This window comes from Lygodium microphyllum, chromosome 25 (assembly GCF_053477565.2).
Source record: "Lygodium microphyllum isolate KBCC chromosome 25, Lygodium_microphyllum_v1.1.10, whole genome shotgun sequence".
Lineage (NCBI taxonomy): Eukaryota > Viridiplantae > Streptophyta > Polypodiopsida > Schizaeales > Lygodiaceae > Lygodium > Lygodium microphyllum.
This window is the reverse complement of record NC_141159.1, coordinates 7,436,866-7,453,672: the sequence shown is the minus strand read 5'-3', so window position 1 is coordinate 7,453,672 and position 16,807 is coordinate 7,436,866. Positions and strand designations below refer to the sequence as shown.

The window sequence follows — 16,807 nt, the reverse complement described above, 5'->3', positions numbered from 1 at the left end:
GGCTTACTCTAAAGGGTCACCTTCAAATTAAAGCAAGTGGATCATGCCATTGAGGGTTTACAAGAACGGACTATAAAAGTAAGGCCTTGTACTAACTTATTAAGAATAAGTCCAAATAGGCTGAGGAATCAAAATGTTTATTAGTGAATGTGGATGTAAGCCTCGTCATTCAGCTTAGGGAGAATTCAATTTTCAAAGCTAAAATACATTGTCTCAATGTGGATTTGTGCTCGACTCTAAAACTTCGAACAAGTGACCATTATGAAATGCTTTTCTATGCCTAGATTTTCTAGCTATTTGGCCACATTAAGGGTCCTTTGGTAGGAGTATCATCAAGTTGCAATCAATATCATTGATATACCAAAATATACATTCTTTGAGCAATCGTCACTATGCATTCTTAGCTATGCTTTTATGACTATTGGTTGAAACCTTGTTTGTACCAAGTTGTTTGCGTTTTTCTAGATGATGTGCATGTGTGGAAAATATAGGAAGGAACACCTTTATTAGTTTGTGCGCTTGATTTGCAACATGAGCAGGCTTTGCGTCTAAAGAAGTCTACATGTGCATTCCAATTTCATGATTGTTACATATCTCTTGTGAAGGTACTTCAACAAATCCAATTAAAATTTGTCAAAATTTCATGGCCCTTTAGTAAAAATGTTTTGGAGATTTATTTATTTTGTTCGTCTAGTTTGTTTCAAGTATGGATATGAAAAATATATTGAGGTTATTGCTCTTATGTCTATTTAACCCATGTGAAGAGAGAACCTTTATTTTTTGAGGCAAACACCAACAATAGAATTTGGCAACCAATCATAAGTAACAATGAGTTCTCCAGTCTGCTATAGCCTCCTATGAATCATGCATTATCTATATGCAACAATTTTGTCAACTAAGAAGCCTTGTACTTGCATGTGGTCATCATTGTTTGGTATTTGTATGCGATAATTTTGCCAACTTAGAAACCAAGTATTTGCATGGCCATCAGACTCTAGTATATTATGCAACAATTTTGTCAACTAAGAAGCCTTGTACTTGCTTGTGGTCATCACTGTTTGGTATCTATATGCAACAATCTTGTCAACTAAGAAGCTAAGTACTTGCATGGTCATCCCACTCTAGTATATTTTCTAATGTGTCCAATTTCATTTGTGCTATATTTCATGTGCGATGACTTTTCCATTAACAAGTGCTCATAAGAATTGGGAAATCTTTTGTTGGAAAAAGTTGCTCTACTCGATCCCATGTGGCATAATCTCTTTGCAAAAAAATCTTCTTAATAACTTTGTCTTTTACATAAATTCTTGTTAGTTGGGTTTTGTGATAAGCTAGATACTTATGGTTCATGTGGAAGTAGCAAGTTCTCAATATTTCCTCAAGCACATTAGCAGTAATTATGTTGTCATCAGTTACCAACGTTTCGTACACATTGCACCTTGTAAGGAACACAATAAACTTATAAGAAATTCCATATGGGCCACAAGGACCCTTGGGGATAATTTTTCACATTTTTGTCTCCTTTGGGTCAAAAGTATTTCGAAAACTTTGGATTAGATTTTGTCACTCTCTTATGGAGTCCAAAAAAGAGCTATTTCTTTGTAGACCTATTGCGCAATGCACTATAGGTCAATAGTATCATGCAAAGTAATTTCCACCATGCATAAGTTAACTTCTTGATCTTGAAAGCACCAAGCCAACAATTTCATAATAATGCTACATATATATCAAAATGCATCCCATGTATTTCAATTGGAAAAGACTAATTTGGTTCCATAGTTTGCAAAACTAGCGCTCCAAGAACTTCTAATTTTACTTGTCCAAAATTATCCATTTTGTATATGACAAATATATATGGTGTGGCTAACAAGGCTTCATATAAGCTTGTGGGGTTCACTAAATGTAAATCCTCTACATCACATACATTCAAGGCCTCTATAAAAGTAGTGTTATCTATGAAATTTGCTAAATAAAACACACCCCCTTTTCTATTCAATTTATGTTACCCTTTTGTATATAAAAAGTGTAAAAATAGTATTTTAAAAATCCCTTCTTTTGAACCCACGTGATATGTTCCCCGCCCCCCAAAAACACACTGCCTCCTGTGGAGCATACAAGTAGCATAAATTATGTATGAGAACATTGAGTAAGCATGATGCAACAAGCAATTATTTTCACTAGTACCCACACTTGTAGGATGAGTGGGTCTAGGCCACTAGGTAGTGTCATGCTACTATTTTAAATGTCCATCTTAAGGATAAAATACAATAACTAGTTCATTAACCAACTATAGCCTCCTTTTAGACTCAAGGTTACCACTTCAGGATACCATTCCAAAATAGGTTGCTAACCACTCACTCAATGTGGAATTGGATGCCTTCTTGAAGGCTTGTCCCAAATATGACCAAGAAAGTCTTATCCAACTCGAGAATTTTGAACCAAATAAAATTGATTGTTCTTATAATAAGAAGTTGTGATTGATTTTAGTAGCTAAGAGATATGAGTGTAAATACAGGACATTTTAATATATTTCACCATGCTAAGTTGTCTAAGGGATAAAGTCTTGCATGCAAGCATGGGGCTTCCTTGCTCTTAATGTGAGATAGATGGGATTGTAGTGATGATCTCAAGCTTCTAACAAGTTATTTGTGCTATTTAGCTTTAGAGATGCTATCTTCTATTCTAAAACCTTAAGAAACTCCCATAATCCTTTCTTTTTCACATAAACAATATTGGCTATTCCCTTATCCTCTCTTATACACAATCTAATGTGTGTGTACACACACATGCATATGTGTGTGTTTGTGTGTGCGTGCACACACATGCAATTGGATAGCCAACTCAGATTGTGCTTTCTTACTTTTTTGTCGTTCTTATTCTATTCAACTACTTGGGTCCTTCTCCACCATGTTTGACATGCATTAACAACCAAAGATACAAGCATCTAGGAAAGGAGATAATTTGATGTTAATGCAAAGCTCCAATCCATGTGTATAAAATATTGAAGATACTCATTTGACACAAGGTTCACTTCAAGTGTCCCAAAGAATGGACAAATTGTTTTCCACCTTAAGTTTACCAATTTTAGTTGTACCAAAGGGAACATAAAGTACCTTCTCTCACATTGGCAATCTCCTCATCCAGACACATAGGAAGACAACAAAAGTTATCCATGCTAGACATTCATTCTACATTACCCCATCAAGGGAAAGATAATACCATGGCAACACATAAATGAGGTTGCCTTCAAATCCAACTACTTCTCTCTAAACTTGGTCAATCTTAAAGCCATCAAAAACCATATGAAAGCCCCCTTACTAATGAATTTGCATTGGACCAAAGTTTATTTGGATGCATGGGTGGTAGGGAACCACTGAATAGACTTCTTATAGCATTTACATTTCTCTTCCACGCAAACATTATTGACTACCCCTTTATACACACACACATTTGTATATTCTCATCCTCTCTCATTTTCAAAGTGTATGTCCCTTTCTTCCTCCCTCTCTCATTCCCCATCACACACACACACACACACACACACACACACACACACAAAACTTCAAATTTCGATAAAGACAATAAGGAGTTCTAATGCAAGCACTCGAATTCCAAGGAGACTAAATCGTACAAGTACTAGTTTTGAAAGGTAGCACCTTTACCATCTTACTTATGATAATTTGGGTGATGATGAGAATCTATTACTTATGATACAAATACTAGTTTTGAAAGGCAGCACATTTACCATCTTACTTATGCTATTTTGGCAATAGTTGAATAAAAGATGATGACTAAGGATATATACGCTAACTTTTGGAAGGGAGCAATTTACAAAATAAGAGTTGGGAAAAAAAGATTGTGTTTTCATGAAAAGCATAAGAAAGTTTTAAAAGCATTACATGAAATTCCATGTTACAAAAGGTCATCAAATAGTTTTCCCCATGGAAGATACCATTGTTGTTCATACACATTCTAACAAAAGCATACGAAAGTTTATGAACATCATATGGCTAGTCAAAACATGCATTACATGTGAACGACTCAATTAGGAAAGGTGCTTTTGGCATGGAAGGTATTGTTGAGCCATGTAGAGATTTTGACAAAGAAATCGTAGGTGATGACAAGTAATGCCTTTATTGAATTAGGAAAGGTGCTTTTGGCATGGCATGTAGAGATTTTGACAAAGAAATCGCAGGTGAAGGGATTGAAAAGAAGAGTGCACAAGTGAAGTTTTTCGATGGTATGGTGAATGATTCACCATCATGAACAATGATCCAATAGTTCTAAAGCTAAGATGACTTGACACTAGACTTCCTGTGGAATTATGAAATATAGAAGAGTCACATTTTTTGATGTGGTTGAGGAACCATGCCCCTCCATGTGTAGGAGGGCTCGACTCATTTGGTGTCAAAAAGAGAAGGATGAAGCCTTTCAATTTAGAGACCCTATATCAATTTTCTATAGTTGTTCACCATAGAGTTCAAAAGTTCATATATATAGGCATGCATCAAGCATAGACTTCAATGTTATGTGAGCCTAGACTATGCCATGTACACTCAATAGGATGTGTTAATGCTAAAATGTGATGTGGCAAAAGCTTTTGACTTGGGATTATCATGCACAAACTGTAATGATTTTATCAAAAAATGTAGAACATGTTTTGGATTGTGGCATGTATCCTTGTGTTATACACCACTATATTTTGATGATGTATTAATGTCATGACCATGACAAGATGATGATGCATGACTTGCATCAATGGACCATGGGCATGATTCTCCTCCCTTAGCACATAAGATCGGCTAGTCATGTCTTTATATGTATTACTATGCCTCATTAGTATACTTGAAACAACATTATCTTGTATACATTTTGTATCACTTTTGGCTATAAGTATTTTAAGCTCGAAGCATTCGTGTTGTTGGAAAGACCAGCTAGCATGCATGATTGCATAGACTTTCACCACACATCATATATGTTGCTCTTTGTCTTACATTTCAGCTTTATCATAAGCAGCTATATGGAATGAAATGCAATTCTTGCTTATGGTTGAGCCATGTGGATGTGTTCATTCTAAGACTCCTAGTAATCCAAATGTTATTGACATGTTGCCTTATAGGACATAATTCTTTGTGATATTTGGAATATGTAGTTGTCCTCATCCTCTTTTTATTATTTCTTCCGATTAAATGATAGGAGTCTCCTCGAGTTCAACATTTTGGGAGCCTCTGTGTCCGGACATAAATCATTCCTTTAATACATCAACCACATCCTCCTTCGTGCTCCCTAATGAGAAGGTAAAAGATGATGAATCAAAAGTGTAAGAACATCTTTACTATATTATCTATACTATCTATGCTATATTATAATTGACAAATTTGCAAGGTCTAGCACCAAGCTTATATGACAAGTATATAGTGATTCCAAACCTCCCAAATTTTTAAAATAATAAAATAATGAAATAATGAAATAGAAAATGTGGATGAGTTAATGCAACACACGATCTCTGTATAGTTAAAGAAATTAAAAAATGTAAAATGATAGGAGAGGATAGATATATGCTTGTCCCTCTCTTTTGTAACATGTGATGAGTGGTGAGTTAAAGCACCACCCAAATCTCTTGACATTACTTTTGACCATAGGCATACGCCTTTCCTTCACCCACCATTGAAGAATATGCCAAGCTGCTCTCACTCACACACACACACACACACACACACACACACACACACACACACACACACACACAAATGCGTTGTGCATTAAGGGTGAATGTGAAGGCCGATGATAGGCTTTTGTGTGTGTGTTTCTAGAGTGTTCTCCACTACCATGAACACCTCCAACTGTAGTTTGAAGTGCTGGTTTAATAAGACTCTCCACTCAAAAGTTCGATATTCATAGTATCAAGGAAACATTAAGGGGCAATTGAGAGAGCAGTAGGAACTCACACACACTCTCTCTCACTCACTCACACACACACACACACTCTCTCTCTTTTATATGTGCATGCACATGACATGAGATCATTGATAAACCCTTTCCTTGTGCTTGCTCTTGCCCTTCAATTGCTATTGCTTCGCTCATCAAAGTTGCCATGTTGGTGCTAGGTGGTGGATCTAGCTCGACAATGGTGTAGCCATCACAATGCTATTGGTGAACGATAAGGTGTGGAGTTGCAAGGCGGAAGATGTGCTAATGGACCACTCAGGCCACATCCATCCACATGGGCACCCACTGATGGGGGTGCATCCACAAAATGCTCTCCTCCCATGCCATCTTGTTGATGCATCGAGTAGTGGATCATCCCTCACACCATGATCAACATGTCTTCTTGTGTAACATACACCTACTCTCTCACATGCACCCACCCATCCCCACCATCACCACAACCACCAACATAAACAAGACACCACCATGGTATCACTCTAATACACTTGCAAACTCTCTCTCTTTCTCTCATATATCATTACTTATACCATGGGATGTTCATTTTAAATGGGTCACCACCGATGGACTTGCATCCTTCCCGTGGTGTGGTTGTTCATGTGCTACATGTGGCCGTTGCTCCACATCTGCAATCCATCATTGAAGTAAAGTCCACTAAACAAGTAGGCCATTGATGAAGCATAATAAAATAATATACAAGTTGAAAAAATGTCCACCAAAAAAGCATATTGCTAATGGCCTTTAATATACTATTGTGCGGAAGCATCATTTTTCTTGGTAAAAACGATGGTTAATAGGAGAGGACTAAGGAGGTGAAGAGAATGATGCGAGAGGAGATAGATATACTTCTATGAGTTGCCAAGGGAGTTCGACGAAGGGCTCCTCTCGAGAGAGAAGGAGCGCAAGAGGGCTCGTTGTGTGGTGCGCGACAGAATGGCGGAGAAGCATGGACTCGGCCCATTGATAATTGAAGCGGGCAGTGGCGGATGGGAGGGGCTGGCTGGTGCATGGCAGGAGGCACGTGAGCTTGAGAAGGTGATATTATTCCCACCACTGCCTCACGTGGGCAGCCCCTAGCGCTCGACGCGCCCTTGCATGGCCTTCACGTTTATCAAGCCACGCATGTAGCTCATGCATCGTGGGCTGCCTTTGCATGCATCCTACGCCTACTGGCCTAGCAGCTAAGAGCCTGCGTGGTGCCGCTGTATTTGACCATTGCCTCTAACTCTACCATGTGCGTCTCAGCTAGCCATGTTGGCCACTGATCCAGGTAGCTCCCCGGCCATAACATTGGACTGCCTCACTGTGCCTTTCAGTAAGTAGTAGTTGGTAAAGAGGGGTCTTGAAGGACAATACTTCTTAACCAAGTACGTGTACGTGTTACTAGACACAATCTTAAGTTAAAAAAGTGTCGCATTTTTTGTAGATCTACAAGTGTCTACACCAACGCATCAATTTTGTGAGAAGATTTGCAAGGATTCAAGGAGGTTGGGTGACATATACATGCAAGCATCTCACAAGACAAGGTCTCTTTAATAGTAACATTGTTGGCGAGTTTTCTATTATTCAAGTATAACAAAGCTATTTTGTTATATATGTGTTCACGAAAGGAAGAGTTTGCATAATTGATTTTTTAAATTTCTTTGAGCATTAGTACCTCACATAAGAGAACTATTACACCCATCAAGGTTACGTATTAGGTATCTATACTATCTAATATTTGAAATATCCACCAAACCTTTACACTTATCCTACATGGTGCATGTAGAGTACACTCCCAAACTTGAAAATATTTTAATTATAAATAGCTTATTTCGCAAACTATTTGCAATTCTAAAAATTGCATTGCACAGAGACTACCTTTAAGACTCCTCTCTCTCTCTCTCTCTCTTAACAAAACGTGTGTGTGTGTGCGTGCATGTGGCACTTGCTAGTGTAGTGAGTTGAAGGGAGGGCACATTTCCACACCATGCAATTAATGATGATGATCTAACTCTATTTACTCCTCTCTCTCTCTCTAGGTGTGTGTACTCGAGTGCGTTTCGGCTTCAATTTCCCTTGACTTAATTAAAAAACCTTCCCTACTTCAACATTGTCTTTTAATTATGATTGTTTTGAATCTTGATGGAGTACAAACATATACATGTATAAATTTCTTCCTTAGTTCCATTAGTTACAACATGATCCTTAATTGCACTTGCACATCTATTCGATGTGTATCATGAATACATGCGGCATGTCTTAGGTATCTATTTGATGTGTAGCAATGGGATTGGGTGGATCAATTCATCTATTGTGCTAGCCTTTTCTAGCATTATAGAAAGATATCGAACTTGGTTGATCTCACAAGTTAATGCATTTTTACATGTAGATAGATATATGTTCCTGACGTTCCACACATTAGGAAGCCGAGTCTGGGAGTGTGTGGTATGCTCCGAGAGGGGCTTTGCACAGGACAGGCATAGTTAGCCAGTACGTGTTGTAACTACTGGCAAAGAGTACTAGTTAGAGAAACAGGGCACAGTTTGCTGCATGTGAAAGTGAAGCAGACAAAGCACTCGATGCAAAGGCCACAATTTCGAGTTAGCGCGCGAAGCCTGTCTCTGGCTCTGGAAAGTCTTTAGCGAGTCGGCGACCACGAGAAGCTCTCGCAGCGAAAGCCTTGAAGACCAGTGGGGACGCCATGGAGCTGGAGTACGCGTAGGCTCTGCAGAAACATGAGGTGAACTATGAAGAGATCGAAAATCAGCTACATGACAGCATCAAAGCTTGCAATGACTGGAGGAAGTAACAAGTCGGAACATTCCTAGTGTTATTGATATCGGTGAAACCTTCGATGATAAGTTTCCGTTTTATGCAACGACCAGAATGGAGGTATTAGTCCAGTCATCCCTGCTTTCAATACTAGAAGTATTAGTGCAAGTTTCACCGATATCAATAACACTAGGAATGTTAGTCCAGGCATCGATGGGCGCAAAGTGCTGTGCACTGTAGCAGCCTTCAGCTTGCCCAAGCTTAAGGCCAAATACGCTCAGTATGCGACTACTGGGGTGTATCTTTTCTGCATGGGCCGCGTACCAACAGAAACGGAGTTCCCGCGGTAGTTCACCTCAACCTACCACATCCCAGACTTCTTGGAGCTGTTTGATGCCAATCTGCACAGAAGTCAAATTTGCCCCCTTCCCAGATTCCTGCTACATCTGCAAGGCATCCGGTCACTACACCAGAGCATGCCCCAAGAAGAATGAGGAAGGAGGAGGCACGGGTGCTCCAGAAGCCCCTCAGACGGCTACTGATCTCAAAGGAAAGGAGACATCTAAAGAGGCCAAACATGATCAACAGAAGAAACCATCGGAGGAGGCTCATGACAGAAAGGGGAAGGCACCATAGCAGAACGCAATTGAGGGTTAAAATCACAAGGAGAGTTCCAAACCTTGCACAATGCCATAGAATCAAAGCAAGCATGTCCCAGATTTCCCGAGTGGGTCGCGTGACCTAGCAAAGGGTCCTGTGAAGACCTCTGCCAACAAGGAGAATGTGGAACAGAAAGGGATGAATGGGCCAAAGGAAAGAATGGCTCGAAGAAGCGGCTGAACCTCAAACAGCTGGCCAGGCACCCTCTCATTGAGAAGAATATTTATGCCACATTGGAGGATGAGGAGGAAGAATACATAGAACGATAAGAAAAATCAAAGCCCTCTCTTGGAATGTGAGGGGACTGTATGGTGAGAAAAAAAAAGAAGATTTGCTTTGAGTTAATTCGCAGTACTGGACATAGTGGCTCTAGAGGAACTCAAGAATGTTCCAAATGCTGAAGCCTTGAACCCTCCCTTGGGCTTCAAAGGTTTTGTAGAGGCAAAGATCAAGGGTAAGGGAGGTACGCTATTTTTTGCTAGGGAGAGTATGACTTGTACCTCTCAGGGATCGTGGCAAACCCAGCGGATAGGTTGGAAGAAGTCATGGGCAAACTTGGCAACTATGCTGGGAGATATAGATCATAAGATCTCAAAGGAGCATAGGCTGCTCCTAGATAGACCATTCTCAGTACAGGAGTTGCAAGGGGTCATCATGCTTCTCAAGTGCAATAAATTGCCAGGCCTTGATGGGATCCCAACTGAGTTCTATAAAAAATTCTGGGAGACAATAGCAGTGGACCTTTGCAGGATGCCAAATGCTGCCCGCAACAGTGGCAAGTTGGACGAGAAGACCTGTCAGTGTCTAATAAGGGTCATTCCCAAATCGGCAAGGAGGTTCTCCCGACCCTGCAGATTGGAGGCCCTTGACTATGCTGCTCACAACGGTGGCAAGTTGGACGAGAAGACCTGTCAGGGTCTAATAATGGTCATTTCCAAATCGGCAAGGAGGTTCTCCTGACCCTGCAGATTGGAGGCTCTTGACTATGCTAAACACCTCCTATAAGGTGATGGCTAAGGCTTTAGCATGTCGAGTCAAGTAAGGCCCTGCAGATTGGCGGCCCTTGACCATGCTAAACACCTCCTATAAGGTGATGGCGATGGCTAAGGCTTTTAGCATGTTGAGTCAAGTACCTGAGGCCCTTGACTATGCTGCCCACAACAGCGACAAGTTGGATGAGAAGACCTGTCAGGGTCTAATAAGGGTCATTTCCAAATCGGCAAGGAGGTTCTCCCAACCCTGCAGATTGGAGGCCCTTGACTATGCTAAACACCTCCTATAAGGTGATGGCTTAGGCTTTAGCATGTCGAGTCAAGTAAGGCCCTGCAGATTGGAGGCCCTTGACTATGCTAAACACCTCCTATAAGGCGATGGCGATGGCTAAGGCTTTTAGCATGTCGAGTCAAGTACTTGAGTCCCTTGACTATACTGCCCACAACAGTGATGAGTTGGACGAGAAGACCTGTCAGGGTCTAATAAGTGTCATTTCCAAATCGGCAAGGAGGTTCTCCCGACCCTGCAGATTGGAGGCCCTTGACTATGCTAAATACCTCCTATAAGGTGATGGCTTAGGCTTTAGCATGTCGAGTCAAGTAAGGCCCTTGACTATGCTAAACGCCTATAAGGTGATGACTAAGGCTTTAGCATGTCGAGTCAAGTAAGGCCCTGCAGATTGGAGGCCCTTGACTATGCTAAACACCTCCTATAAGGTGATGGTGATGGCTAAGGCTTTTAGCATGTCGAGTCAAGTACCTGAGGCCCTTGACTATGCTGCCCACAACAGTGGCAAGTTGGATGAGAAGACCTGTCAGGGTCTAATAAGGGTCATTTCCAAATCGGCAAGGAGGTTCTCCCAACCTTGCAGATTGGAGGCCCTTGACTATGCTAAACACCTCCTATAAGGTGATGGCTAAGGCTTTAACATGTCGAGTCAAGTAAGGCCCTTGATTATGCTAAACACCTCTTATAAGGTGATGGCTAAGGCTTTAGCATGTCGAATCAAGTAAGGCCCTGCAGATTGGAGGCCCTTGACTATGCTAAACACCTCCTATAAGGTGATGGCGATGGCTAAGGCTTTTAGCATGTCGAGTCAAGTACTTGAGGCCCTTGACTATGCTGCTCACAACAGCGGGGAGCCGCGTCTCATCTTTCAGGGTTGTTGACATGGGGAAGCTGCGTTTTGCCTTTGGGTGGTGGTTGTGCTGTGAGGAAGCCGCGTCATGTCTTTAGATGGTGGATGGTGTCGGGGTCGTTGTGTCGAGGGTCATCATGACGGGGGTTGATGTGTCGAGGTTGACGCGATGGGGGTCCATGCGATCGTGAGGTGTGGTGATGTGGGTCATTTTGGCTCGTTCTCTTTGGCACTAGATCTCTCTTTTTTCCGTGAGCACTCCTTCACTCCGAGCAACAATTGCTCTGATACCAAGTGTGATACACCTGCACTTGTTCACTCACTCAACACGGCACAGAAATGTAACATGATATGTGAGAGCAATGTATACTCTTGTATTATTCAATTAAAGAAACAGTACACCATAGGCACATCCCAGGATTAAACCCCCGTGATGTCGCACAAAAGAGGGTTCACCATTGGGTATAGGGAATCACACGTAGAGTGGAAACCAAGCAGGGCTCAGAGTTACTGCTACTTCCTATATAAGTGTTTTTGGTAGCAACACCATGGTATAGCTACAAAGCCCTTACAAGGGGGAAGGGGGTTTTGCTTTGCTTTAGCTTGTCTGGACTCTACCTAAAGCATTTGAGACAAGCTTCATCTTGGCCAAAATGCAGGGAATCTCTATCCTTGAGTAGATCTAGGAAATGGTTGACCAGGTGGGCCGACCTTTGAAATCCAGAGGGGCAAATATGGAAGCCATAGCTTGTGGTACAGTAATAATTCCACTTAAGTGATAGAGAGTTAATCTGGATGGTGAAGCTATTTAGTAAAAAGAAGAACAATTGACCTTTCTCCCTCATTTATTGTGATCACTCTCCCTTAAAAGTTTTGGAAGACAAAGGCAGGAGTGAAATTGAGGTGTTGGAAAGGTTCCAGCAAGGGGAATTCGGCCTTCATTTCCAAGCTACATCGCAACTGGTAATCAAGGTGTCCGAATGACTCCCTTATGGTTTGGAAGAGAGTGAATGGATTTGGGCAATTACTCCCTCTTTTTGCCTCAAAAAAACAAATTGGCCTATGTCCACTATCATCACCAATGCCAACCCCTACAAGTTCCATACATCGGCCAAAGGTAGTAGGCTCCTCTAGTAGTGCAAGAGCACCAAGGACTTTAGAAAGCTTTCCAAGGACCATATCACTAAAGTTGTTGCCTATTGGAGCAAGTGGCACCCTAGAACAAAACTCCTCACATGGGTGAGGATTTGGATAGCCACTCCCTTAAGAAAGCTTAACTTGGCCCTGTGGAGACTCCTAATGAACAAGCACCCCACCCGAATTGTGAGCATATGCACAAAGCCCTCAAAGTGTCCCAACTTTGTGGACTTTGTGGTAGGGAGATTGAAACTGCTAGGAAACTTTTTGGGAAATCTATTACTTACTAAGCAAAGGCTGGGCCAGGGGCCCACTTGTTGACCTCCAAGCCTCTCCATAAGTACCTTTCCAACATCCACGCGTCCTCTCTCCGTGCCTCCCTGTTGGTTCCAAATTCCCACCTGCATCTATTATATAGCCCCATTGATCCTGTAGGTCCAATAAGAGTGCGATAGTCCATCCAAATGAAGAATAAAATAAAGGGTAGGGACGTTTGGAGATGCATCATAGTTGTGGCCTCTTCGATTGCCCACTCAATTTAGAAATGTATTTCCAAAACATATATTTTGAAAATGTAAATACGCAACATTAGTAAGTACGGTAATTCATTTGCGTGTATTTACATGTTAATGTATACAGCTGCCAACGTGAATACCTAAATATGCCACTATGAATGCAATAACATACATATTTGTATATGTATACACTAATTATGCAAAGCATAAATTTACGTAAATACACAAATATACATATTAGTGTATGTATTCTGCATTAGCTCTCTTTTGGGCATGGTGTTGCTCCTTTTTCATCATGGCTCACTCCACTTCCTCTCGCTTTGCAATCTTGGCCTTCATGCTTTCAATGTACTAATCGAAGGTCAATATATGTGAGTTGGTGTAATCCATGTATGTCTCACCTATAGGCCTATGTATACTGAGCACAAGACACATTTAGGAACTCCAATGTTCGTGGAAGGGCATCAGTCAAGGTGGCTTGCACATTGGGCATTGATGGCTACTACAAGCCTAACTATCCAATGCTTGCACATTATCTTGTTTGGTTGTATCCATGGGCATAAAGTTTAGGTGTGTGCAAGGGAGGTGATCAAAGTTGAGTGCATCCTAGTTGAGAGGCCAAATAGCTGTGGCTCTAAATCCCACCTTTATATTCCCTATAGTCATGGCCTTGTTTAGTGCCCTTGAAGCAATGCTCGCAATATCAGCCTTGTTTATTGTAGCATCATGGTTCTTTAATCACCAAATCATCCTTTCTTTTTTGAAGGCAATCTTGAATGGCTTGAAGATTGATGTCGAATGACTGAAGTCAGTGGGATATATGAGACGGGAGGGTGACAATGTCTATGCCCCACAACTCAACCTTTGCAACAAGCTCTAAGCTAGTGTGGCTACCATGACCATCCAAGACTAGTAGGTGATGATTGCTTGATGACATGCTGTTTGGCACTACCTGCCTAAAATGCTCCATCCATGGTGAGAACAATTGCATGGTCATTCATGCCTTGTTTGCATCGACATTGTGGCCCCCTCTTCACATTAGCCAAGATAATTATGCATGGAGTGGATTTGAAAGGGAGGATTCAATGAAAGTGTGGATCCCAAGCTTATCCTCTTTGGTGAAAAGAATGGTAGAGATGGCTACACAATGTTGTGGAACATGGTTCGTGCTTCAACCATCATGGCTTTTTGGTCACGTAGGAACAATTAAAAATTCTAGCCCTCGATGGCTAGATTGATGATACCACTAGATCTTTGGTAAAATATTCGAAGTGATATCCTTGCGGATCTAAAATCCTTTTGTAGCATAGATAAATCATTCAAAGCCTTTCATAATAGTCTTAAAGAGGCTAAGGGACTTTTTGAAAACCCACCTATGGTGGCTGATGTATACATAATTTCCTCTTAACATATTTCACATGCATTATTTTTTTTAAAAAAGAGACACACTCCTACGCCTAAAGAAGATATCATATTATATGCCATCTCTCAATCATATATACATGCTTCCATAATAGTGTCTATACATAATCTACGTAGCATTCAAGCTAGTGACCACTATAGTCTATATGGGTAATAAATACACTTCCATATTTAGGACCCTCGACCATTAGTGATTCTTGTTTAGTATTTGAATATAAATGTAGATGCAAGTGTATATTGTCTATTCTTGCAATTTATTTTTTCTAAGAAAAAAATCCTATAGAAAAAACACATCAAAGATGTCAGTAGGATTCTTCAATTTTTGTGTGAACAGATGTCATGCACAAGGAGCTTGTTGGTTGCAAGAGCCTCTCATTGTGTTCATCAAATGTAATACAAATGACTAGATGGATGTGTTTCACAAATCGTATGTTTAGAATTATCATATCTTTTGTTTTTTATTTGTTTATGTTTCAAGATAAATTATACTTATATGTTGATGTATTAACTCTTTTAGGTTGAACGGAGTCTCCTTTATGTTGTCTACTTCGAGTGGCACTCCATTCCTTTTGCAGTGGCATGCTCCTTTTAAATCACAAAAGTGGCTCTAAAAGTACGAAAGGGAGCAAATAATCCTATCCTAATGAACGGTGAGTTGGTGTCTATGAGCAAAAACATATTCCCGCACAGATAACCATGTGGTTGCTATGGGAACCTACTCTTTATGTGTAGGCGATGAAGTTTTTGCATACGAATCTTATAGAAGGAGGCCTCTTGTATTTTAAGTTGAAAACGTTTCCTCCTCAAAGCATGGCATATTGTTTTTTCAATATCTATAGCACTTTTTAAAAAATTTATAATATCCCAAGTCCATTGTATACTTCAATAGTATAATCTTATTGACATTATTTGTGAGAAAAATGTATGGTCAAGTTGTGTTTTGACCCTTAAAAGTATATCCTATGCATGATTTTTGTAAAAATCTTCCATTAACTTAGCTTTCTCTTGTTATTGTATCAAGAATACCTATATTCTTATTCTCTTATTATTGTGATTACCATCATGTCTTCAACATCTTGTTTCGTATTTTTAGATCTCAAATGTTGATGGGGTGGAAATGCACGTGGATAACATTCTTCAATGAAGGAATGCTTAAGGAAGCTTCAACGAAAGAATCCTCAACTCTATGAGGAGCTAAGAAGAAAGTACGATCAAGACAAAGAGAATGATGAGCATGTGGATACATGCAAAGATGGTGCCATGATTGACTTTCTTGAAGATTACTACCATACATGTGATCCTCATGGTATATCTTTTCGCATGGATCATGGGAAGCCCATTTGAAAGAAGGAGATTTCACACCTCTTTATCCAAAAGCTCATCTAACATGATCATTGGCTAGTTAACTATTTAACCTTGAAGTAGGGTAGTAGTTTAATTATGATATTACTTGAGCAAGTCATACTTTTCAACTATTATATATCCTTCTTTTTCCAAGGCATCTACGCATGCACTCTCAAATATTGTATTTTTCTTTTCAGCTTATTGCACTAAAAAGTGCTATCCCTAGAAAAGACTTTGCTAATGCTATGTGACGAGGGAAAAACTATGTAAGCCACATGGGACTTGATCACATGAGATACCACTAGCACTTCATGCTAGGACCCATGCAAGCATACTTTGCTAATGCTATGCGACTAGGGAAAAACTATGATAAGCCACATGGGACTTGATCACATAAGATACCACTAGCACTCCACGCTAGGATGACCCATGCAAGCATGGAACTATAGGGCACCTCTAAAGTGATGGTATTAACCACCACCCCCCTCCCCTAGAACATCATTCCAATTAGCTAGATCCCAAACTATCTGTACATTCTCTAACATTAGTGCAAAAGCAAAAGTAACACCTTGTCTTCACATAATGCACGTTTGCAAGAGGGGAAAAAATACAATGAAATATTAATGTAATTTTTCCATACAAGAAAGCAATAAAGAAACATCTAAATTATTTTATTCTTCAAATAGTTTTCTTTTGAGAGCATTGCTATCAATGATAGAAAGTGTCCTCATTTCTATATACATGGATGATGAAATTTTAGGTGATGTATCGCATATGGACTTCTCTTCTCTACAAAACATGTTATGTGCTGCAACAACACAACACAACATTAGCAAGAGAACGTCTTACGTATACACTAAATAACAAAACTAATTATTATGGTGAATGCAAACAAATA

The 16,807-nt window shown here is 40.2% G+C and overlaps 1 long non-coding RNA gene across 2 annotated transcripts; it reads left to right on the top strand.

Moving 5' to 3' along the window:
• Positions 1-8,269: 8,269 nt before the first annotated feature.
• On the top strand, positions 8,270-16,020 carry LOC148013880 (uncharacterized). 2 transcript variants are annotated; one of them, XR_015688712.1, is made up of 3 exons: positions 8,270-8,820; positions 15,083-15,215; positions 15,659-16,020. It is a non-coding gene; the product is annotated as an uncharacterized LOC148013880 (long non-coding RNA). The 2 variants fall into 2 exon arrangements; XR_015688713.1 differs by having other exon boundaries at positions 8,908-15,215.
• Positions 16,021-16,807: the final 787 nt, after the last annotated feature.